The sequence below is a fragment of the Phodopus roborovskii genome, unplaced genomic scaffold (genome assembly GCF_943737965.1).
Source record: "Phodopus roborovskii unplaced genomic scaffold, PHOROB, whole genome shotgun sequence".
Lineage (NCBI taxonomy): Eukaryota > Metazoa > Chordata > Mammalia > Rodentia > Cricetidae > Phodopus > Phodopus roborovskii.
In genome coordinates this window covers 32,835,914-32,861,215 of record NW_026126567.1, presented here as the reverse complement: position 1 = coordinate 32,861,215, position 25,302 = coordinate 32,835,914, and positions in this window count along the sequence as shown.

Below are 25,302 nucleotides of genomic sequence, written 5' to 3'. Positions count from 1 at the left end.
ACTAAGAACTAAGTGGGTTTCCTGCTGGCTCTGCAGACACACAAACTCTCCTCTGCATGGAAAAATCTGGACTTTCCTAGTACTGTACTCTTTGTTCTACCCATTGTAGAAAGCCCAGGTAACATGTATTTTCCTGATATTCTGATTGAAAACCTCATTCCTTTGACTTTTCATTCTGGGAAGTTTGTTGGAAATGTCCCTGACCAGGCAGAGGGGCCATATAATACATATGGAGACTCACAAAGGCATTGTGTGGCCATCATCAACCAGAGTTAATGTCCTCATTACTGTGACCAAATACCTGACAACTTAAGGGAGGATGAGTTCATCATGTCTTCCAGTTTAAGAAGGAATTCTGACCATGATGAAGAAAGCATGGTGACAGGAACATGAGATGTCATATCCCATTAGCTGTCAGGAAATAGAAAACAGACAGGAAGTAGAGCCAGGCTGTTAAATCACCCAATAACTCACTTTCTCCAATGAGGCTGTCTCCTTTAGGTTCCACAACCTTCCATGACAGTGTCACTAGCTAAGGACCAAGTGTTCAAACACCTAAGCCTATAGAAAAGATGTCTCACATTCTGGCCACAATAATCAGGGAGGACCCTGGGATGCATAACACCATCCGCCAAGCTCTCATGAAGGAAAAGTCTCCTTGAATCTATGCAGTGTTAGTACAAAGACCAGGCCTTCAGCAGAGGGCACTGCCCTGAAAATGGAAGGAGGAGATATAACTATTATAACAATTTACCTGATCACCTATGTGCCTCACAGGGCCAGAAGCCATTTTCCTGCAGTTTTGTCTTATATGAAGGGTGTCCAATGTAGACTTTGCCTTGCCTTTGTTACTGAGATGGTTGTCATACAGAAGCAATGGCTATGAATACACTACTAGTATGAAGGCAGCAGTCACTGGCTTAGTTTAGTCCCATCGTCAGCTGGAGTGTTGACCTTTGAGTCAGTGGCCTTTGAGTCAAGTTTGTAGAAACTGCTTTCCAACTCAAAGACAACCTGGTCTTCAGTCAATTAGGACTCACGCAGACAATTAGCTGTCTGGGCAAGAAAACTGAGAACCTGAGTGGCCTCATCAGCTTTCATGGAAATCAATTTCCCTGTTACAAAGAGACTGATAAAAGTTTCAGGGTGGGTCTAATGTAAGACATTGCCCGGGATGATTTCATTTGATCACAATCTTTTTCAGAATATAGAAAAATCATGCAAAGGGAAAAAACAAAATTATCCATGAAGAATTAAGGTTGGTCCAGTTCACTATTGTTTTTGGCCAAAAGCCCATAGAATTTATACTAAAGTGCTAAAGAGCTCTGATCTTCCCAGTGGCTTGGGGTTATTGGGATCAAATGGCTTTTGGAGACCAAATAGAAAGATATTTAGCATTTCACCAGCCATTCATAAACGGATTCAGCACAGATCCACCATATTGATTTATGTGAGCTGCTGGAAACCTCTTTTGCCTCTTGCTCTATTTCTGAAGAGCCACTACTTTCTGTGGTCCAGAAGCTGCCCATGTCTGCATCAGCAGTTAGGAACTAGTCTTCTGTGCTGCTCTCTGGGAGTGCTGCTTAGACCATGGTCCCAGGGCAAGAGGATCCACTCCACTCCTTTAAGGCTGGGTATGAAAATGCCTGATAGTTTAAATAGGTCCCTCCTGCACTACCAGATGCAGAGCCTACTAATGTTTGTTTTCCACTGTACACACACAGCTCCTCTGTACTCCATCACCCATGCTATGATTAGCTTACTCCCAAATACTTAATGTTCATGAACAGCCTCCCAGGAAAGATTTACATAGACTAGACAGTGGAAGACCTTAGAGAGTAAAGAAGTTCACCCATCTGAAGTGATAAGCTGTCCAGAGGTAGAAAGGACACCTTCAAGTCATAATGCCATTGACTGGTCCTGAAAAAGTACCATTGTTATAGTGTGGGCCAGAGTCTGCACCTGCTAAGATTTACAGATTCCTGTGTGCTGGAACCAGGGGCACATAGGTAGCAAGAAAGAGAAAGGCATTGCTGAGAGTAGAAACAGACCAGGTGGTCAGGACAGGTCGAAAAGCCCTGGTCCACAAGCATCCTGGTTCTTTCTAGGTCATTTACAGGGCTTTTTGCTTCTCCTGACTCAGAGATCTTGGGGCTTTTCTCACACACATTCTGTTTTATCATGTCATGTGTAGCCATTGGTTGGAAAAGTTTCTAGGCTTTCTCTGCCAACCAAGTCAACTTACTTCATATCTTTGTTTGTTTGTTTGTTTGTTTGTTTCAGGCCTTTGATGCCTTTCCTCTTCAAGCCTCCTGGGACATGAGAATTAAGTAGGGTGAGGGTAAGCCTTTAGCTTTGAGCTTGGAGGTCATTGAGTTCCTCTTCCCCACGAGACTCATCTGAAATTCTGCCCTGGTGCTGAAAGACTCCAAGCACAGATTGCAGGGTATGGCTGCACAGGTACTGGTCCAGGATAACATGAGGGGTAAACAAGACCAAACAGGGAAATATGTGTCCTTAAAGCCTGTGCGTTTCACAATGCCTTGATGCTTAATCAGAGATACTGTGGAGGAAGTCTGTGGAAGAGTCAGTCCGAGAACACTGTGTTTCTGGGTGTTTGGGGAAGGGCAGTTGGAACAGAGCATTATTTCCATACTGTATTTCCAAGCATGCTGCTAACAATTTGGCCACTTTAGCTTTTCATGGTTCCTGAAATAGCCCTTGATGCTTCCTCTATTAATTGCTGGTCGAGAAAATGAGAACTGGAGTGTCTGGCAAGGGCAGAAATGAAGCCAAATGGCTGTTGAAACTCAATTAGTGTTGAGACACTGAAGAGCTCAAACTTCTGGCCCTGTGAACTTGCTTGAGCTAAATAGAATCCTGTTTCCTCTAAAGTGGGTGACTAGCATACCTGGCAGGTAGGCTCTGCATCCATGCTGTGTACCCCAAGGGGGTTCCAATCTAAGTCTTCAACACTAGATTACCGAATCTTGTGAAGCCTATTATATTTAGCACATCTTAGACACACCCCCAATGACCTAAACACCTCCCTGTAGGCCCTACCTTTTAAAGGTCCCAGAAAATCTCCCAGTAGAATCACCAGTAAGACCAAACCTTTAACAAACAGGCCTTTGAGAGACACATCCAAGCCAGAGCTCCTTCCTTCAGTCACACAGCTAGAGAGGAAAGGATGGTGAATCTGGGTGATGGATTCAGGTGATCTGATCTAAATGCTTCATCTTTTCTCAGCTAGGAGTACCAACTGATGGTGGGTATGTCCTGCCATCCTTACCAGCCTGAGCATGGTGAGTGTTTCTAGATGAGTGTTTATCCACCAAAACATCTTACTCATTTGGACAGCTAGAAGAGAGTACCACAGACCATGTGGTGGTAAACAACAGACTTCTGTTTCTCATATCTCTAGAGGTTGGAAAGTTCAAGATCAAGTAAACCGCTGATGTGGAGCCTGTGAAGGGCTCCCTCCCTTATTCATAGATTGCTGTCTTCCTGTTTTATCATCATGTGTTAGGATGAAGGAAGGGAGCTCTCTGGGGCCTCTCTATAAGGCCACTAATCCCATCCACAAGGGTTCTGTCCTTTCCAAGGAACCACACAATACCTCCACATAGAGTACCATTTGAACATGGTAGGTAGGGATTTGAAAGAGCACTGAACAATTTCAAATCTGATAAATGGTTTCTGCAGCCCACTGTCCAGGGAGAAAAAGACGGAAGTGGACACAGGGCTGCAAGAGGTTGAAGGCCTCTAGGGCCCTGGAAGAACATATGCTGATGCTGATGTTGGGGATTGAAGAGTTCTTACCCAACGTCTATAGGCCGAGGTCACCACTCACCATTTTTATCAGTCTCTAGGTTGGAGAAAGGACAGACCTAAAGGGGGTGATTTGAGTAGGATGAATACCAAGAAAATGGCAGTCACATGCATCTATGTAAATCTGTGGGGAATCAAAGATAAATTAGAAAGCACTTTAAAGAAGCTAGAGGAGGAGAAAGACATATTACCTCCAAGAGCACAAATATGTAACCAAATGTGGACTTATTGCTAGAAATGATGAGAAGCTGCAGATAATGGAATTATATCTTTGATGTTCTAAGAGATAATCAACTGCAGACCTAGAATTCCATAACTAAAGAAAAAAGACCCATTACATTGGAAACCATAGCAAAATGAAGACATTGTGACACACAAAAATAAAAAGAAAGAAAAGAAAAAAAGAAAAAAGAAAAAAAAATCAGAGAATACCACCAGCAAGAAAGATTCCTAAATGAAATGTCAGATTTTTCTGTTGGTAGAGGAACCTGATTCCAGATAGAAGCAGAGATGCAAAGTTCCATGAGGGGAAAGCATGCATCAGCTTGAAAATAATTCCTCATTGGGTAAAGCAATAATAATAATGCCACATAGATTTGAACAGGCATAGAATTGAAACGCATGGTATTAAGAATGCATAGGCAAGAGGGGTAGATGGAACCAAAGAATAATATCCTTACATGGCACAGGAAGTGATAAGAAATTAAGCCAAATTAGGCACTAATAAGTTAGTGATGAATATTGTAATCTCTAGGGGAACCATCACAATTATTAGAATGATATGTGAGAATTTGTTAGTCAAGGAAAAATGGAGTCATTTTGAAAAACAAAATCTAAAGAAGGGGATAACAAAAGGGTAATTATAAACCTAAACAAATTTGTAAATGCTGTAAGTATAACCATTGTAAATATTTCTGTAAAGATATGGATCATTAGACTAAAGGGTGAAAAACCTGCTTACATATAAAAAAAGCAGACTATGCAAGCCAGTAAGTAGCACACTCCACGGCTTCTGCATCAGATCCTGCCTCCAGGATCCTGCCCTGTTTGAGTCCCTGTCCTGACTTCCTTAGAAATGTGAAAGTATAAGCTAAATACACCCTTTTCTCCACCTCCCCCACCCAAAAAAGGAAAACTTGCTCATAGAAGAAACATTCTGGGTGGGAGAAGACTGTTAAAAGTAACCTGAATGGAAAGACATGGGAGACTTCTACTAACTGAAAGAAACCATTGTGGAAAGGCTATGTAATGTCTGAGTCCAATATCATGACATTCTGAAAAGATCAAAACTATGAAGACAATTTTAAAAAGACCAGTGGTTGCCAGGATCTAGTGAGATGTGGGAATGAATAGGTAGAACACAAAGAACTTCTAGGGCAGGGACACTGTTTTGTGATCTTTTCCTGTTAGATATCCATCATTATAAATTTTTTAAAACCCACAGAATGACAATGACAAGAGTGACTCCTATTGAAAATTATAGACTAACAAGGGATAACGTGCAACCTCCACCTACCCCATGAATATTGTGCCTACTCAGCAGGTGGATATGACTACATGTACATGGACACACCCCTTACCAAACACATGATACGATCCCTGTCTGATGCATGATGTAACCACTATCCTGATACCCAACACCTTTATTTTCTACATATTATTAAAGGATGGCCCCAGATGCAGCAAACGTGGTACAAGACCTCTCCACACCCCATCCCAAACTTTCTTGGGAGAATGCAAAAGGAGGAACATCTTCAACCTGGCTCCCTACCTCCTCAAACTTTCCTCCTCACTTCAGACTCGAGTGTTTTCAGAGTCTTAGGGAAGAACCCAGAAATAAATGCAAGAGACCAGATTATATCTGTGGCTTCATTTGAACAGTAGCTCTCGGATGCAGAGACTGACTTCTTGTCTCTCTGGTTCCACTTCTCAAGCTCACTGAGGTGTAAGGCAGCCTTGTATTCTCTGGACATTAAACAGAAGACATTATACACTGAAGGATGACTCGCTATGCCCACCCAACACACAATATCATGCCTTGTGTGGGCAGTTAGTCCTTTTGGTATCCTCGGCTGCATCCCTCTCTTATGGAGGTGTTTGTTGGCCCACCATCTTTTTTCTTGCCTAACTGTGATGATCAGCCTCTCCCTCTCCATTGATTATTGAACTGCTGCAGTGACTGTTCTCACAATACATGAAAACCCCCTTGAATTTCCTCCCCTCTAGCTACTGTCCCATTGTTGCGGATTTTCACTCTATCAGCCACACTTTTCACCGAGACCTCTACTTGGGCTCCCTTCCCCCTCTTTTTCCCGCCCTTGACTCTTAGTTGCTTTCTTAAAATTCCTCATATGAGTATCACCACAGATCCTCCCAGAGTGAAATCCCAAATTGGCCTCCCTGTCCACCTTTTATAAATCTCTTGTCAGCACAGTGGGTCACCCACATGCCTCCTGGTTACCACATTCTCCTTATGTCCCTGCTCCATCAGCCCTCCATAGCCTCAGCACCAAGCATCCCAAACTGTGGACAGGAGCACCTAAGGACATCCCTGGTCTACATTCGCTGAGTTTCACCTTTATTGTGTTCCCATGCTAACGGCTATCATACTTAGATGCCAACCCAGTCATCCTCTTATCCAACAGCCTTTTGATCTCTTTACTTGAATTCCCAGCTACAGTTAGCTGGATGGAGATAGGTCTCTTGGCACACACCTTCCCTGCAGTCTATCTCTAGATGTTATCCATCCACCAGCATGTCCACACTGTAAGCTGAATGATGTGCACTCCAATTCCTTCCCATTATCATATCATGTCATAACATTACAAAACTCCCAGAGCTGCCTGAAGATGACACACAGCTTTCAAGTGGATATCTGTGGTCTGGGCTGCCACCTGAAGCCATGTTGATGTCCAAGTACCATGCTTGGCTAGTCCTACCCTTTGCCTGGGCAGTGTTGGGGAGTTGGCCCAGAAGGTGTGAGAGCTCGTAAGCTGGCCCCACCCCTCACTGGCTGCAGAACTCAGGAGAGTGGGCCCCACACCTCACCTGGACAGCACAATAGAGCTCACCCTTGGTAGTGTGGGTGCAGGAGAGCTAGTCTTTCCCTTACCAGCTGCCACAGGCAGGAGATAGGGCCTCACCCCTCACCTGGGTAAAGCAGGAGAGTTGGCTCTGGTGGCATGGATGCAGAAGAGGGGGTGGGTTGACCAACTCAGCTACTTCCCAGGCCCCGACACAGAGCTTTGAGTTGACCCACCCCCAGCATCTACTCCATCTAAGAACTGCTGGGGTTCATGAAGGAGCTGATCTTGCAGAACCAAAGCTATAGGATCTCCATGACACATGACACAGGGCAACGGGATATCTGACAGGAATCTGGTAAGGATCCTGTATTGATAGTATCTCAGTAGCAAGAAGTCTCAAACCAGCCCAATGACTCATTTTGGTGAGCATTTCCAAGTAAAGCTGTTTGAACAAAAATGTTTACTATGACACACTGCAGTTTCTGTGGCAAGATGTTTGTTTGTTTTCTTTGGGGGTTGGCAAGGGAGAAGGACAGATTCAGAAGTATGGGGAGATGAATGGGATTGGGGTGCATGATGTGAAATTCACAAAGAATCAATAAAAAAAGTTTACACAAACAAAGAGGAGCCATCTTTGTTCCCCTCGGCAGCCTAATCCAAATCCCTGTTGCTGGGACTATTCTATTCTCCCAAAGGATTCTAGCTGTTCTCTCCTTACGCAACAAGCTTTTGTCCAACCAGCAACCACGGTGATTCATAAGCATGTCAAAAGCATAAAGCAGTTCACACTCAGTCTATTTATGAAACATTTTTCAGTGATGATGAAAACTTAAAATCCTATTGTATTCCACATCTCAGGAACCCAAATTAAACAAATAAGTAAATCTGAATAGTCTAACACTGAATCTAAATGTTAACATCTTCCCTGGTAGTGTTCCTTCATTTCTATTTTGTGGAACAGTTTGAAAATATTGGTATTAAATCTTTAAAACATGGGCACTAAGAGCTGTGGATGTCCCTCTTAGGAATATCTGGGCTGTGTGTGACTCAAGCAGACGCCAGGCTATCATCTTCATTTGCATCTAAGAAGTATAAAACTCCCTTATAAAAGGCCCTCTGTGATCTTGTCACTAAGCTACTGTTTATTCTGTGTGCTGTTCTGTCTCCAGTTGTTGGTGCAGTTTTTGGGCTTTTTCTTGCTGTCAGTTCCTATTTGTATTCTGCTCTGGTCCATAATTTGTAAGGAGTGATCTCACCTGTTTATTTGTTAAGGCTTACCTCATGGTTCATCCAATTTAGATGAAAAGAAATTGTGTATTCTCTATCTGATGGATGAGATATTCTAGAGATATTTGTTAAATCTAGTTGATCTATAATATAGTATTTGTTCTATGAGGCCAGTATTACCTTAATACTAAAACTGAACAAAACATAGCAAAATGAAAAATGGCAAGCAAATTTCTCTAATGAACATAGATGCAAATTTCTTCATCAAAATTTTCACAACTGAATTCAAGAACACATTAAAAAAATGCCGCATCCAAGTGGATTTCCTGCCAGAAATACATGTTGGTTCAACATATATAAATCAATAAATTTAACACATCATTTAAATAAACTTAAGGACAAAAAAATCACATGATCTTCTCAATATTTATAGAAAAAGCACCTGACAAAGTTCAACATGCCATCATCATAAGCCCTAAAGAGATGGATTTGTAGTCTAGGTATGTATGTAGACGGGTATGGGTATGTAAAGTGTTTGCTTTGCAATCATGAGGCCTAGCTTAAATCCCCAGCACTGAATACAAAACAAAACACACCACCAACAAAAAACCCTCCCACACTTATTCTGGGAGAGCAAAAAGAGTTCAACGGATAAAGGCAACGATGATAGTGCACGTGGAAATCTGTCAGTTTCTGCTGCTTCCCTACATTGCACTTGACAGCCTCCCTCTCTCCTTTTCAGTCTTGGGCGTCACAGCCAAGATCATTGGTGCTCCATGGGTCAGGGAGAGAGACGCCATGCCCTCTTAATAGGTCACTGAACAGGGTTCAGCTATTGGTCAGGCTAATAGTGAACTGGCTTGAGTCCAAGCTTTCCTCACTATGCAAGATCTATGTAGATCCAATTTTAATAAAAGAGTTGACAAAATGGGCCTTAGACACTCAGTACCTCGAAGAAAATCTGCAAAGTGTTCAAGGTATAGTATACCACGTTAATTAAAACACTCATTTTCAAATAACAGCCAAGATACACTCCTCTCCTATGTATTGTTTCCTCTCTTCCTTCAAGGACTCCACACCTGTGGATTCATTCAACTAAGCATTAAAAACAGCTGTACCACCCCCCCACTCATTTTTGTAGTTATATGAAGTCAGCTCTCAACTGCTTTGATTCCCACAGAATCCCACAGAAAATATTTGAGGAAAAGACATTTGGATTAACACACCCAGACTGTTTTTTCTTCTTATTCCCTTAATAATACATCATATCAATTACTGATGTAATATTTATACTGTACAGGGTATTATAAGTAAATCTTCTAAAGATGATTTGAAGTACATCAGAGGTCATGGGTAGTTTCTGTGCAATGCTGTGCTGCTTTATAAAAGGACTTGAGCATTCCTGTATTTTAGTATCCATGGGAGATCCTGGAATCACTCCTCTTTGGATGGTAAGAACAGCTGAAAGGGACAGGGAAATGTACCCAAGAGAGAGTTCTAGTGAGGGCTGTCGCAGCAGTGATGAGGATACACAGTGTGGACAAGAGAGTGAGCCCTGACCTGTGGCAAGGTGCTGAGAAAGCCAAGGGCAGGGTTGCATGCAGGGCAGGAACTGACCAGGAGAACAAAGTGGGGAGACCACTTATTTTTAACAGATACACAGGAGGAGAAGAGAGGAGCATTTGATGCTAAATGTGAGCCTGTGCTTTCTGTACCACGTAACCACCTACAAAGAGTTCAAAGGAAACTGTAAGCCCCCCAACCAAAGAGGTGTATTACTTCATCAGAGAAAAACTCCCAATGAGTTTGTGTGATGCAATGGGCCACATGGAGGGGAAAGAACCTACTGTTTTCCTATTTTTCACAGCCTTGACCAGCACTTACCTCCTGGGCAGAGAGGAGAACAGAGAGCTAGGGTCCCACAGGTCACACACAGAGCACTCAGATGCTCAGTGTTGCCCAGAACCTCCCAGCATGGCAACTGTCTCCACTCCAGAGACCAGCCTATAGCCTGGACCACCATCTCAATGCTGAGAGCTGGACTGATCCAAGACTTTCTCAGATGCCGAGGAACAGACTGCAAGGCTAGTCTAGACTGGAGTCAGGGCCTCAAAGCAGTTAAGGTTTTGATTCCTGAAAACTTGGCTTTCCCCCCACAAAAGACACTGACATTATCAGTTCCAGGGCCACTGTGTGCATGGCCTGTGACACCCTTGAGATATTCTGTGTTCCTCTTGTGCAACATTGCTTGATTATCTTCCTTCTGACTGTGTCCCATTTCTCCCCTAGAAATAGTATATAAAATGTTGTACATATTAATCAGATGGCTTGGCATAAGATGTAACTTATGCAAGACCTCCTGAGACAACCTACTCTATCTTCTTTCTCCCTCGCTCCCTGAACTTTCCTTCTCAGGACCTTGTTACTAAAGAAGAAGCTGCTGGTCTAGGTCAGCTCATCCCAGCTCATCCTAAGATATGTGTATCCTTGTGGAATATAAATACTAGAGACCTGGGTCCCAAACATGTACAACATGTTTGCCAAGTGGCACAATAGTCCTGGTGGGAACATCTTTAAGAACCTGATAAAGTCCTTGATCAAGAGACCTAGGCTTAGAACCTTGTGTTTGAGGAGAATGTTCTCGAACCCATCTGCAAAGCCTAGGGTAAACCAATACCATGTAGTCATCTGCTCCCAGGGGAGACTGCCACATATAATGTACCTTAGAACTATTCCACACTAACATCAGGACATCCCACCTGATATCTGTAACCACACTGAACACTGGAACCCTTCTTCCAACCTAAGATGCCCCACCCTAGCCCTCCACTGGGCCTTCTCATCTTTCCCACAAGAAGCATCTTTCTGGGTGGAAAAACAGTCATTTTCCAGTAGGTCTGGAGCACCAGGTATCACGGATCAACCTGCTGGGCTGCTGGGAAGGAAGAGCAGCTTCCGCTCCAAGAGCGAAGTCATTTGGGTTAAAATTCTCATAAAAGCAGCAATGTTCATTTCCTATATTAGGTTGTATTTCCTAATTACTGTCCCCAAGGAGAACCTAGGGAGGAGGAGAGGAGGAGAAGCTAGCCCCACAGCCTTCTCTTGCACATTTAAATAAAGTGTGATTAAAAAGCACACCCTTTGCATTTCCTGAAGTACTTACCTTCCATCCGTGGCCATTGCTTGTGAGCGCAAAATGGAATGGCTTGAAAAAAAAAAATTATTAGTTCATCTTGAAAGTAATTGCCACTTATTTTGTTTATAAGACAAACTCTGCTGGTGACATCGGATTAGACTTAACTGCATCCTGTTTTGATGGTAACTAATATTTGCCCTAATACTAAGCATAAATAAGTAGGAATTTCTCCTGAGACGCCACAGATAATACATCTTTAATGGGACCTAATAGTCAGAGGCAAGCCAATTGCCCTGCTGTGGGATTATAATTATGTGTGCTTCCCCCCCCCCTTTTAAATTTCACCAACAGAAAGGAGTACTTGAAGCCATTAAGCTTTCCCCAGAAATATGGGTAAAAATAAAACCGGCCGTGCACAAACTCCAGCACCAACTATTCCGGGAGGTAGAGGCAGACATTTGAATGTGCCCTCAAATGCATTGTCTTTTCCAAGGCTTTCCAATACGGAGCTGGTGTCACCATCCCTGGAAGGAGGTGGCAGCTCAAAGTATGCCCTCCCTGGTGAGGCTAGTGGTCTGATCTTTCTTTCAAGATGTGTTCTGTGACCTCATTGGTGTCTCTGTCATTAACCCCTGGTATGCAGGAAAGGTTCTCCACTCATATCAGGAATTCCACAATTGTTCTTCTGTGTGAAGATGCTGCTGGCAAGGATCCTGAGTCCTGGCTCAAAAGACAGTCAAACCAGCTGAAGAAATAATGCAAAGCCTTTACTGAATGTGTGCTCAGCTTCCTCACCCACAGTATACCCTTCAGCCCTGCCTCACCAAGCCACCAAGAGCCTGGGGCCCAGAGACCAGAAGCATGATGATCCCTTGAGAAATGGACAAACACAAAAACCAGTGGTTCTCAACCACCCCGATGCTGTGACACTTTAATACAGTTCCTCATGTTGTGTGGTGACCCCCAACCATAAAATAATAGTGTTGCTACTTTACAACTATAATTTTGCTGCTGTTATGAATCATGGTGTAAATATCCGATATGCAGGCTATCTGATTGATATAAGACCTCTGTTGGGGCCATGCCTTACAGGTTGAAAATCACTGACATAAAGGTAGCCAAGGCAACGGACGTAGATGATATGTTGTAGAGAAGTGCTGGACTCAGCTCCTGTGGGTCTCACTCACCTCAAACCCGAGAAGCAGTGTACCTGAGGACATCTGCCAGCCTGACAGATTGTAGGGCCAGAGAAAGGCAGCCACGCCCTGGAATGCCTTGCTTTCAGGCCTATTCCACAGAGAGTGTCTGGGGACAGTGAGAGGCCCTGGGAGGAGCTACAGAGCTGCCTCAACAGCAGCCTGGAGCCAAGAGGAGAGTAGAGGATGATGCTGGTGTCTGCCCCTTGCTCTCCATGGCTGGAGTCCCTGGGTCAGCTTGGAAGTGGCTCTGTTTTAACAGTCAAGACCAAGCTTCCATCTGCCTTACTCCTGAGAATGTCCTCTCCTCATCTCTAAACTTTGCTCTACTTGAGGAGTACAAATAACCCTTCTTCCCTCAGTGTTTGGGTCCATAGGAAATCTGGAAACCTAAGAAGGCTGTTTCCATCCAGGGCCAGTAGGTGGGAGCTGTTGAGCCTTTTGCTGGCTTCTCTTCTCTCTGGGCTGCCATCAAACCAGGCTCTGGTTAATTCCTCAACTCTATCTGTATCTGACATCAAGCAGTTTGGTAGACAGTAACTATTGCTCATTTAATCACGTAAGACCAGGTCTAGAAGGTATGTGGACACACGGAGGATCATACATGACACAGATGTTCGTTCATAAGGTAGACAGATTCAGAGTATAGCAAAGGGATGAGATAGCATCCCAGACAAAGAGCTGAGTGTGTTAGGAATAAAGACCCGGGCTTGGAGTGGGGCTCAGTGGGAAAGCCCGGTATATATAGGCTCTGGGTTCCATCTCCAGCATTGCAAAGAGCCAACAAATCAGAACAAAAAAGACAAAAAAGAGACTCAGTGATGAGAACAAGACGGGTTTGGGAAATACCCTGTAAACCATCTGGCTCTCCAGAGGCCCTTGTTAGGAAGGTAACGGGAGCAGTAGAAAGATGGAGATAAGTATGCTGGAGGAACAAGGGTCGAGAAGACACAAACACTAGGCTCTTTGAAGTCTAGCCCAGGCCTAGGAAGTGACCAGGAAGCACCTTTGCCCTGACAGGAACAGACATGGCTTGCTAAATAGGCAGGCTGACCCGAATCCCATACAATGAGAACTGGAGAGATGGTACTGGGTGTGGAGACAAAGAGGTGGGCAAGCTGAGAAGCGGCACTGCAGGGCTGGGAACTCTGCCTGTCAGGGCCTGGGTTCTGCTGCTGAATAAACGACAGCTAAGATTGGACCAGCCAGAGGATGGCTTTATTCCAGGACAGTCTGGGAGTGCCAGCGCCAGTGAGGACCTCCCAATACCACCTTCCTAGAGCTGTCCCCACCCAGCCAGACCAGTGAGAACTGCCAACACATAACGGGCTGCTGAAGCTGTGTTCCCCTAGGGAGCTTGGTTCGGACACATTTCTCACCAATGTCTTGATATTTTGCTGTAAGCAAATCATAGCCCCTATTTATTTTTCAATGTTCAGAGTTTTAAAATACTGAAAATTACAAGTAAAAATCACTCTCATTTCAGAGCCTGGAAGCAACGCCTGTAACATATTTCCCCCATCTGATTTTGTGCTTATCTCCATTTTTAAAAAATTTGTACAAGTAATATTTTAAGTCAACAAGAGAAAGTTTCAGCTAAAATTAAATCCCTTTATCCTCACCTCAACTCAATGGGCATCTCTTTGAGCTCTGTTCTGCCATTAACTCATGTTTATAGTTATATAATAACCAAGAGCTTCATATCCATTCAACCAACCACAGTTGGGAACTAATTGAACACATACAGATCTAATTTTGTTGTTGTTGTTCTTGCTGCTATTGCCTAAAAGTACAGTAGAGCAATCATTTCCATAGTTGACATGGTGCTAGGCATTACAGGTCCTGTAGACCATGAATGAGAAGATGCTTATAGGCCAATGCATACTCTGCCCTATTTTATACAAAGAACTTAAACCATGAGGGATCTGGGAACCAATCTCCCACTGATACTGAAGGATAACTATGTATGTATGTGTATGTATACTTTTCTTTCTCATGGTAAACTGAAGTATCAATTAGCACATTTACATATTTATAAATGGTGTGGAATGAGATCTTGTAACCTACATATTTACTTTTCACTCAACATTAAGCTTCTAATATTTATGCATTGACTTTGGCTGCCAGCAGGTTACTGCAATTTATTGTCACAGGAGTTGCTGCTATGAATGTCCTGAGCACCTCTCTTGCCTAACATGCCCAATCAGTTGTGTTTTCAAGGCTATGAAAGCCGCTACCCTAAAAAAGATAGCTGTTCCATAGGAGCTGCTACCTAAAGTGAAATTGTTGAGTGACAGGATACATGCATTTTAAATCCCTTCTCTCCCGTTAAGAGATTAAACTGGCCACACATGTTCCCAAAATAACCCCCTTAGAGTTTAGGAACTTCAACTGTGCTCTCAAGAGGAGTTGTCAAGGGGTTATCTGGGAAACTAGATTAAAAATCTTCCACAAGGATAAAGCCATTTGGCCTCTGCTTACTGCTGGTGTGGGCATGAGATTTCACACTTATGCATTTATGCTTTTAATTGCAAATACGGTGTAATACTTTATCAACTATGGGAAGAGCTGAAATGTCATCCACATGGAATTGGAAAATCATAGTTTTGTTGTATCAAGGCAATGAGTCTTTCTTTAAAAATTAACTTGTTTAAAACTGACACAAAGAAATTCCCCACATTTATCGGGTACAGTGTAGCATTTTTATTCAAGTGCATAATATGTAATGATCAGATTGTCATTCCTGTCATTTCATACATATATCATTTCTTTATGTAACCACATTGAAAATTCTCACTATGAACTATAGTCACATATTCAGTTCGTTGTTGTCAGCCATAGTCATCCTACTAAAAATGAAGGTAAATAGTTGATAGAAAAAAGAAACATGACAAGGGTTTAATGTCTATTAAAATAAATCATCTGTATAGAAAACGAGGGAAAAGTGAACAGAGTATTCACAATGATGTTAAAAAATTCTTGTACTACCCAACATCATGATTATGACTAAATCCAAATTTCAACACAACTTCAGAAAAAGAAAGGAAAGGAAACCTGGTGAGTTGATTGGTAAACATACAACTCAACAGGTTATTGTCTATCATTTACTTGGATGTTTAATCATTTCATATTATGACATCAGTAAGAAAAAAATTACACAAGGCACATTCTCCTTAAGATTCAAAGACAGGAAATACCTGTTAAAGAACAACAAAACAAATGCACTATGGGTAACAAAGCAACATGTGTTATGGTCAGAAAAGAGAAAGTTACAAAAAGAGAAGGGGAAAAGGTCACCAAGCCCTACAGTGTGGACCAGAATTAGAGGCGCCAGTGTAAGTTTATGATTAGATATTTCCTATATAAGTACAACAGCCAAGCTGTACTTATATACACACCCATGCACAGCTGTGAGTGGGTGTGTTCCACAGCTTGTGCAACTAGAAGCAATGACATCCTTGCAGCAATGAGTATGCCTGGGCCCAGACCCTAACACCTGCATACCATCACTATTTATAGAACAAAGCAAGCACTACTTAGTAAGTGAGTTGATTTCAAGACCAGTATGTGGAATGTACAAGATGAGATTGAAATACTGTAGGCTAGAATGTACAGCAAAAATAAGTGTAGTGATATGTCTCAGAGACACTGGGTTAGGGGTGATGGGCTCTTACTGATGACATAACCTTTTCAGGATGATGAAACATCCAAGTAAATAACCTGTTGAGTCATAGCCCATTAGTTCAAAGAGAAAGACAATAAACATAAAAATCATAATAGCAATAATGAAGAAATGAAAGACAATTGATAAAAGTAGGATACATTTTGAAATTAGAAAAGACATTACTTGTCCAACATCGTAATTCATCAGGCAGAATTCATCAACTGATGCTAGAAGCTAGCAGGTGAAATGTGAGTGACAAGATATTTAGATGCTTAATGTGTCTAGAGGGAAAAATAGTATTTGGCAGATTCCTGGATGGTCAAAGTTGACATTGCTCTTAATGATACAAGTTCAGATTGTGTGTTTCCTGATACAAAACACTAAGAAAAACACACAGCTTCCACAATATTCTTATGAAATATGCTTTGCTTAAGTTCAGTAATGAGGAAACATCAGAAATCCCAAACTGAGAAATATTCTCCTATGCTCTTCAAAATTGTCAATAATGTCACAAAACACGCAGGGAGATTGAGGAACAAGAGGTAGCTGAATAGGCCTAATAACTGAATGTAATTATTATGATATTTTAGGTAGAACATAATTTTGAATTTTTTCCTAAAAATAAATACAAACAGGGTGAGAAGGTAAATTAGTCCAGCCACTTTGGGGCTTGGTAGGGAACATCCTAAAAATTAAAAATGAAGCCTGAGGAGAAGGCTCAGTTAGTAAGGCGGCTGCTGCATACGTATCTAAGCTCTGATCCCGGGCACCCACATAAAAAGCAGGGAAAAGAAATATACCTATAAGTCCAGTGCTGGGAGGTAGACACAAGATGTCCTCTGGAGCTTGCTGGCCTGCTTGACTAGCAAATTGGTGCGCTCTAGGTTTCACTGAGAAGCCATCTCTCAAAATGAACCTGTTAAGCAATTGAAGAACACAACTAATGTCAACCTCTGGCTTCCATATTCATGCTCATATATGAACACCTGCACACGCACATACAACACACACAAGTAAAAATGGAATTTCATGTTACCCAGCTTCACCACTTCTGGGTGATTCCTGAAGAGATCTAAGTATAAGACAGCAATGCCTGCACACACGTGTTTTTATTCAACTGCTTAAAATAGTCAAGATAAGAAATCATCCTAGATACGCTTCAACAGATGAGTGGGTTTAAAATGGGTGTGTGTTGAGATAGCGAATCTTGATGTGAGCTGATCGTACTCAGAATCCCTCGAGGTGAGGGCTTTTCCAGACAGGATGAGTTGAACAGGAAGCTCCACATGAATATGGGGTGATATCATCCAGAAGCTGGGGTTCTGCACTGAATAGAAAGGAGAAACCAAGTTAGCACCTGCACCCATCTCTTTCTGCCTCTTGGCTGCAGATACCATGTGACCAACTGCCTCAAGCTCCCACTGCCATAGCTGCCCTTCCTTGTGCTCCCCTGTCTGAAGGACTACACACTCACACTGAGCCAAAATAGGCCTTTCCTTCCTTACTGTGTTTTTGTCAAGCATGTCTCACAATAATGAATTTTTCTTCAGCTATAAAAAAGAATAAAAGTATGGAAGTCTTGCAGGAAAGTAGAATGACCTAGATATCATCATATTAAATAAAATAAGTCAAGCTTACAAATACAGACATCACTATATATATATATATGGAATCTAGGAACAGCCAAGAACATGACATCGAAAGTAGTCTATTAGGATAAGGGAAAAGTGGGGATAAATGATAATGAGGAAGATGGAAGTGATGAGTGTGGCTAAAGAGCATTGTATAGATGTATAGGCCTGTTTAAAAATGCCATAATGAAACACAGCATGATGACTCAGCATGTAAAGACACTTGCTGCTAAGCCTGACAACCAGAGTTCGATACCAGGGATGGTATCCACACAATGGAAGGAGATAACTGATTCCCATAGGCTGCCCTTTGGCCTCCACATGCATATGCATGCCACAGTGCATGTGTACACACACACCTAGAGAGGGGGGAGAGAGAGACTAAACAGGTGTAAAGAAATGTCATGAATAAGGCCCTTCACTTCGTACAACTTTTTGTTTTAAATTTTTTAGATTTATTTATTGTAGGTGTGAGAGTGTTTGCCTCCATGTATCTATGTGCAATACATGTGTGCCTGGTACCCAGGGAGGTCAGAAGCGTTAGATCCCTTGGAATTGAAGTTAAAGATATTTGAGAGAGTCATGTGGATGCTGGGAGCCAAACCTGGCTCCTCTGCAAGAACAGGAAATAGCTTAACTACTAAGCCATCTCTCAATACCTCTGCTTGTTTGTTCTTTGATACAGGGTCTCACTGAAAACCCTAGCTGGCCTAGAACTCAATCTATAGACCAGACTGCCCTCCAAACTTGCAATAGTTCTGCCTCTGCCTCCCACATGCTGAGATTACAGGTGAGCTCCACTATGCCAGGTCTCATGTGTATCAAATTCAAGGCTTTGTGCGGGCTACACAGGCACTCTTCCAACTAAACTACACCCTTAGCCCCTAATTGGTTTTCTGTACACACACACACACACACACACACACACACACACACAATGCCATTAAGCAAAGTCTGATCATATATTAAATAATTGTATTGTGTCCAGATTAGGTATATAATTTGTGGACCCAGGGTGAAATGAAAGTGTGAGCCCCTTCTTCCAAAATTATTAAGAAATTCTAAGTGTCAACAACAGAGCATTAAGTCAGACATGGAGTTCTTCTGAGTGTGGAGGCATGTATCACTGTGCAGGTCACATGACTATGATTGTGTGGCATTAACTTCCTGGTTGTAACCTGTAGACTGACCCTATGCAAGAGAATGGCTTCATTTTATGGGAATACTTGGTGTAGAATTTAGGGACTTAGAATAGCATGGCAGAAACTTATTTTCAATTGCTGTAGATAAAAGTAACACGTAAGAGGTGAACAAGGATGAATAAACACTGAGAGACCACATTAACTTCTGGGACCCTAGAGCAAGAAAGAAAAGGAACCCATTCCACTATTCTCTAACTTTTCTATAGATCAGGAATCACAGATACATCCTTAAAACAGTATTTGTTTTGCTGATTGTGACTATGGCACATTGGTTATGAGTTTTTAAATGTCAATGATTAGGTCATTCATAACACACATGTGTGCGCACGCGCGCGCACACCAAATACTGAAAAGTTGTTGATTCTGCGATCTCATTAGTGGTTTGTGGGGGTCACTTGCCTTCTCTGCTTCTTCCTGTGTTTGAATTTTTTCATAATAAAAATGCTTTCAGCCATTCTTAATTCCATCTATCATTTCATAGATTCCTTTCCAGTCCTGGGAGTGATGTACACATTTTATGTTGTGTATGCCATTTAAATTTTGCCTGTTCTGCTTTTGATATTGCCAGTCTTCGTAATTGGCTCTTCAAAGCCTTATATTAGTTCATTAGCTAGCATCCCAAATCGTCCTTTCATTGTGGCAACTACAGCTCGCGTATGTGATACTCACACGCAGGATGCTTCTTCTCTGTACAGCCTCCTCTTAGGAGAGATTACCAGGTGTAAAATCTCCGGATCATAGACATGATTGGCTTTATGAATCTTGAAGCATTTTACCAGATTGCTTTCCAGAAAGTGGTTGGTACCAGTTCATACCATATGAGACTGACTGTTAGGAGTCAGCATTAATTTTTCAACTCATGCTGAGCTTTGCTGTGTGTATCATCCTCACTCCTCTTTTTGTGCATTGTTCTGCCTGCCTCTCCGCCTCTGTTGGGGGAGGGGCGCGATGATGCACTTCCAAATCTGCATGAGCTCTTTGAGTAATAAAGATATTACACCATGCACTGCATTTGCCCCCTGCCTCCCCCCACACACACACACATTTATCCTGGAAACTCACCTCACATGGAAGAGGAATGCAGGGAAAATATAGGAAGCCCTGATGCATACTACCTCTCACGGGCTAAGAAGAGCTTCATAGCCTGGTAAGGCAATCATTTGTTTAGAAACTATTGCATTTATATAGAACATAAAATATTATAAGAGAATCTCTAGACGTAGTTTCCCAGAGATGAAAGACAGACTAGAATTCCTGGCTATGTCTCCATTCACCAGAATAATCAGCTTTGCAAGTGGCCAATCCGGTCTTCCCACTGTTTTATTTCAGTCAAGTCAAAAAGTACTGACTAGAAAAATGAGTCATTGGAGTAGCCATATATGGTGAATCCATACAGGAAAATGGCCTACCATCTATTTCTTGAAGGGAACAATATGTAACTGTGATTCTCTGGCATGGGTATCTGGGTCCCTGGAGCCAGGACAGGCAGAGGAGAGTGCAGACATGGGCTCTGGAATCCACATCAGTCCCAGCAAGTAGTGGGTATTAGTCAAGTATGCAATGTATGCCTAAGAACACGATGGCTGTCACTCCCCTGACACATAGGTCTCCACTCCTGGGCCCTTCTTCTTCCTCATTTATTATCTCCGCAATGCTCAATAGGCAACCAGTATGTGGCCAAGTGAGAGCTGGTGGGACAAGCAGAACTTTTGCCTGTCTGGGGTGTCTTGATGAGCATATGGAGGCTCCCTCAAGACCGGCAATCCCTCTGCTACATCCCAAGCATCAATCAGGCCTTCTGGAGACCAGCCACCTTCTGCACTTGGAACTGAATGCTACTTTTGTTTAGTCAGGTGGTTGTCACAGTAGGAGTTGCTTGAGCACCACTGATAAGGTTGGACATACTCTGTGCTGGGAACTCTCTCACTGGCTGCGCAAGGCACAGGGTCTCTCTGCCATAAGGAGCACAGAGCATGTCTGCATATTCATCAGAAAGTCTATTCATGCTGGAAGTATTTTTTTTTTTTTAAACTCATGGAAGCAGGTCATATCATACATGATACAGCCCAGAAAGTGAAGCTTCTATGCTTCAGGAGGGCTCTGTTTTCCCAGTCCATTCCACATTAAACCCTCCAGGGTCAGCAAATGCTATCACCTGTTTTACTGGGTACCGCCACACCCATACATTACATATTACCTAGGGCTGCTGTTGCCCTACAACTTATAGATAAGTAGAAAGAATGTGCAGCTTACACCTTAGCAGATTTATTGCCTGGACTCTTGAGACAATGTGTCAACCTTGGCTCTAAAAGCCCTTTGACACAAATTCCACTTCTAGATTTTCCTTCGGATCATTCTACCTGGCTCATCTCTCTTATTAAGAAAAGGAATTGGTGACTTTCCAGTTTCTGCCTTTAAACTTATACACTCCAAGTCAGTCCTGTGTTTTTCAGACTTGTGGACATCCTTATACCGAGCAGGATAAGTGCACTCATCAGGCAAAGACCTGTTCAGCAAACCTACCCTTCTTAGAAGGCAGCACAGAGGGGACAAATAGAATAAAGAGACTTTAATTGACTGTCACATGTAGTACTGTATACCATTTGTTAAGAGGAGGGGTTTGCCATATTCAGGGAACCTTTAAGGTCTGATACAAGGGGATTTAATGTAGACTCCTTTCCCTCAGCCTTGTAGATACCAGCAGAGGGGCTCTAGCTGCCCTCACTTGGAAGAAGGTGTGAAGAGGCCAGGCTGGAGTACAAACAAGACAAAAATCCCAGAACCAGTAGAGGAAAGACCAGAGGAGTGTGCAACTGTGTAGCTCCTGCAAGCTCTGAGGGGTCCAGCCAGGTCAGTGAAGATTCTAGAGGCATGATCTCTAGGGGGAAACAGTGAAGAAAAGCTATAATTTATATGCTTCAGAGTTTGACCACAGCCAGTGTACCTTCCCAGATTTTATCAGTGAAAAATGCCAGAATGGATGCTTGACATCACTAGCCATCATGGAAATTCATGGAAATGCAAGACCACAATGAGACCGAGCTCACTGGGATGGCTGCAAGTCAGCTAAAGACAAGCACTGGTGTGAGTATGGAGAATGTGAGACCCCTGGAATGTTAAGTGGTACAGCCACCTTGGAGAACAGACTGGAAATTTCCCAAATGATTAGGCAGGTAGTAATGACATGGATTGGCAATTCCACTCCAAATTATCTACCAGTGAAAAATGAAAAGGTACGAACACACACATACACACACACACCACACATACACACACAAAGTCTTGTACACTAACATTCATAGAATCATTACTCACAATAATGCAGAGTGGAAAGAACTCAAATATGTAACAACTAATGAATAAACAAACAAAATCTGATATACCCATACAGTGGAGTATTATTTAGCTATGAAATATTGAAACCTGTTGCTGCAAGACGTGCTGTGGTCAATCTTATGAACAGGCTCTTGGGTGACCTTTCTTCTCACTAGACTTCCTGTTCTGGAGACTCCCATAGGCCAGTAACTGTATTTCCTAGGATCCCTTGTAGATGAGGTTTCACGTGTGACTTAGTCTTCACCAAACTGGCTCAATTCTCCAAGACTTAAGAAAAGAAGGGAACCCCGAGTCTCCGACCACACGGGAGCATATAATATTCTCCAGAAAGCCTATGGGCTCTTCTCAGCAGCTGATATGGGTTCTGAGTCCCTTGGTGATCTGGGTGTGGAGCAGTGGGTGGTCACAGCGGTGGTATTTGGCTAGAAAATCTACATGTTGCTTGAGCAATCTTCCTGGCTGTATAGCAGCCAAGGCTCGTTCCCTGGTTTCCCTGGAGGTCCTGGAAGCAAACGAATATAATTTTTAAATCTGCTTTCTGATTAAACTAACCAGTATGGATTCTGCTGCCTGCTCGTAAAATGTCTGTACAAACAGGTGGGGAGCCCAGGGCATGAAGAGTTCCTGGAGATGAAAATACCTCAAAAATATAATCCCCTTCAAGCGTGCTCTCTGAATTCAAGCCAAGTAAATTTAGAGACATCTTGCTGAGACTGTGAGAAAAAGATACCACAAGTTTTCAGAGGAGACAGGATGGTAAATGAAATTAATTATAAGCTTCCTGCTATCATAAATTTGTGATGTGTAAGAGGCCAATGCCTTTGTCCCTGGTTTACTGTATTGAGAATTTTTTAATGTATAAATATGCAAATGCCCTCAGCCCTCACCCCAATTTTTCTTAAAAGCATCCCAAAAGGGGTTTTCAGGAAAATCACCTCTAGGGCTATGCACAGATTGCAAGCTCTGTGTTGTTAAGATGGCGTGCCCAGCCATTGAACTACACATGGTTTGGCAATTGCACTATTGTCTTGCACCACAGTGAGGGGGAATGTGGAGATGGGAGACTTCCAGACACAGCATTGTGTAGCTCTGTAAGTAAACATTGTAAGTTCATCCTTGAAGTGTTATCTTTCCACCCGACTCCCACTCTTTCCCAGCCAGGATGCCCTCTTAGAGAGAAATCTCCCAGATCCCCATGCACTGTCTATCATCCAAGCTCTTGGGCTGAGGAAGGGGAACTCGGACCCAGCAGGACTTACTTAGCTCTGGGATGAGCTCACACAGTTTGAATGTCGATGAGAAAGTGGACTAGCCCTCCACCACCACTGGGTGGTAAGTAAATTCCACAAGAAAGATAATGGAATGACTTGCTTGATGGGGAATGGCACATAGTCTCACCTACCGCACAGTCTCAGGAATCAAAGCAGGTTCCCAGCCCTGATGCATGGCCACGGAACCTCTCCCAGTCACTCCCTTTCAGCGCATTGGCTTATTATGAGTATAGTGACCAGTAGGAGATGGATGCGGACTTTGAGCAGGTTGTCCAGGAGCTGACAGCGATTTCATAATTACATAGGTCTGAGCGAGAAGCTGTCTACCTGGAGGCTTCCCTGGGAATCCTTGCTGGTGCTACACACTACATACAACATACATACCCTAATGATAGGCACTTTTGGTTCTTAGAGTCATGACAAGAATATACCAACATAGCATTATCTTAGACTCTCAGCTCAAACTTTCAGCTTTTGTGGGTCTGATGCATACAAGGAAGTAGAAGAGACTATATCATAGCACCTACATGGGCCATGCAATCCTTCACCCTCTCTTTGGCATTCCGAGATTGACGTGGGCTCCTCTAGGCACTGTGACTCCAGACACCCCGGTGGTCTTCCCTCAGCTCCTCCAGCATTCTAAAGGCTTCCCTCCCTCAGGCATTTACACGTACTCTTCCTCCCACCTCTCCTATGCCCATTATCTTTAGTAGTATTATTATTAATTTATTTTACATACAGACCACAGTTTCCCCTCCCTCCTCTCCTCCTGTTCCCTCTCCCTACCTCCTTTCCATCCCCATTCAAAAAGGGCAGGCCTGCCATGGGAGTGAACAAAGCAAGCCTGTCTTATCAGCTGCTCCACTCTTTAAGATTCTGCCATGATGACCCAAAGTTTTATCTCTTTGTTTCACAACCAAATCTGTTGTTCCTAAAGTTGTGCCTGCTCTGTGGGAGTTACCCAGGGTATGTAAGGAGTAAGGTTTTTTCCGCCCGCCACTGAGTCTTGTCCCGCCGCCGCACCAGCCCCAAATAATGCACAGAGACTCTTTATTTGATATAATTCTGTTGGCCCATTACTAGTTTCTTATTGGCTAGCTCTGCCTTAAATATTAACCCATTTCTATGTATTTCCACGTGGTCTTACCGAGAGCGGAGGAATGGCGGTTCTGTTCTCTCCAGACTCTCCATCTTGACCCTCCTTTCTACTTCCTTTTTCCTCCTTGTCTCCTAGTCCCTCCTATCTTCCTTTCATATTGGCCAACAGTGCTTTATTCATTAACCAGTATGAGAAACATATATACATAATGGCATCTCCCATCAAGGGTAACTACCTGTTAGTTAAGAAAACTATGAAATGGATATGTCAGAACAGAGTGGATTCCAATCAGTGTGGCTTAGTAATACCATTATTAATTGCTTTTGTGTCATTGTGACCATGCTACCTGAACGAAGCAACTTACAGAAGCAAAGATGTACTTCTTCTGGCTCACAGTTCCTTTGTGGGGTGGTTGAGAAACACAGAAGAGTCCATGAGGAGGGAGAATGTGGGAGACCCCTCACATCACCTACATAACAGCAAACCAGAATCAGACACCATGCTGTCATAGTGTACTAGCTAACCACCTCTTAAAGGCTCCACAGCTTCCCCAAATAATGTCACCCACACACAAAACATGAGAATATGGGGGATATTTCTAATGCAAGCCATGACACCTCTTAAGGGAAATTGTGGTGGGTGTAGCCTGTTACTTTCACATTTCATTCTACTGACCACAGGCA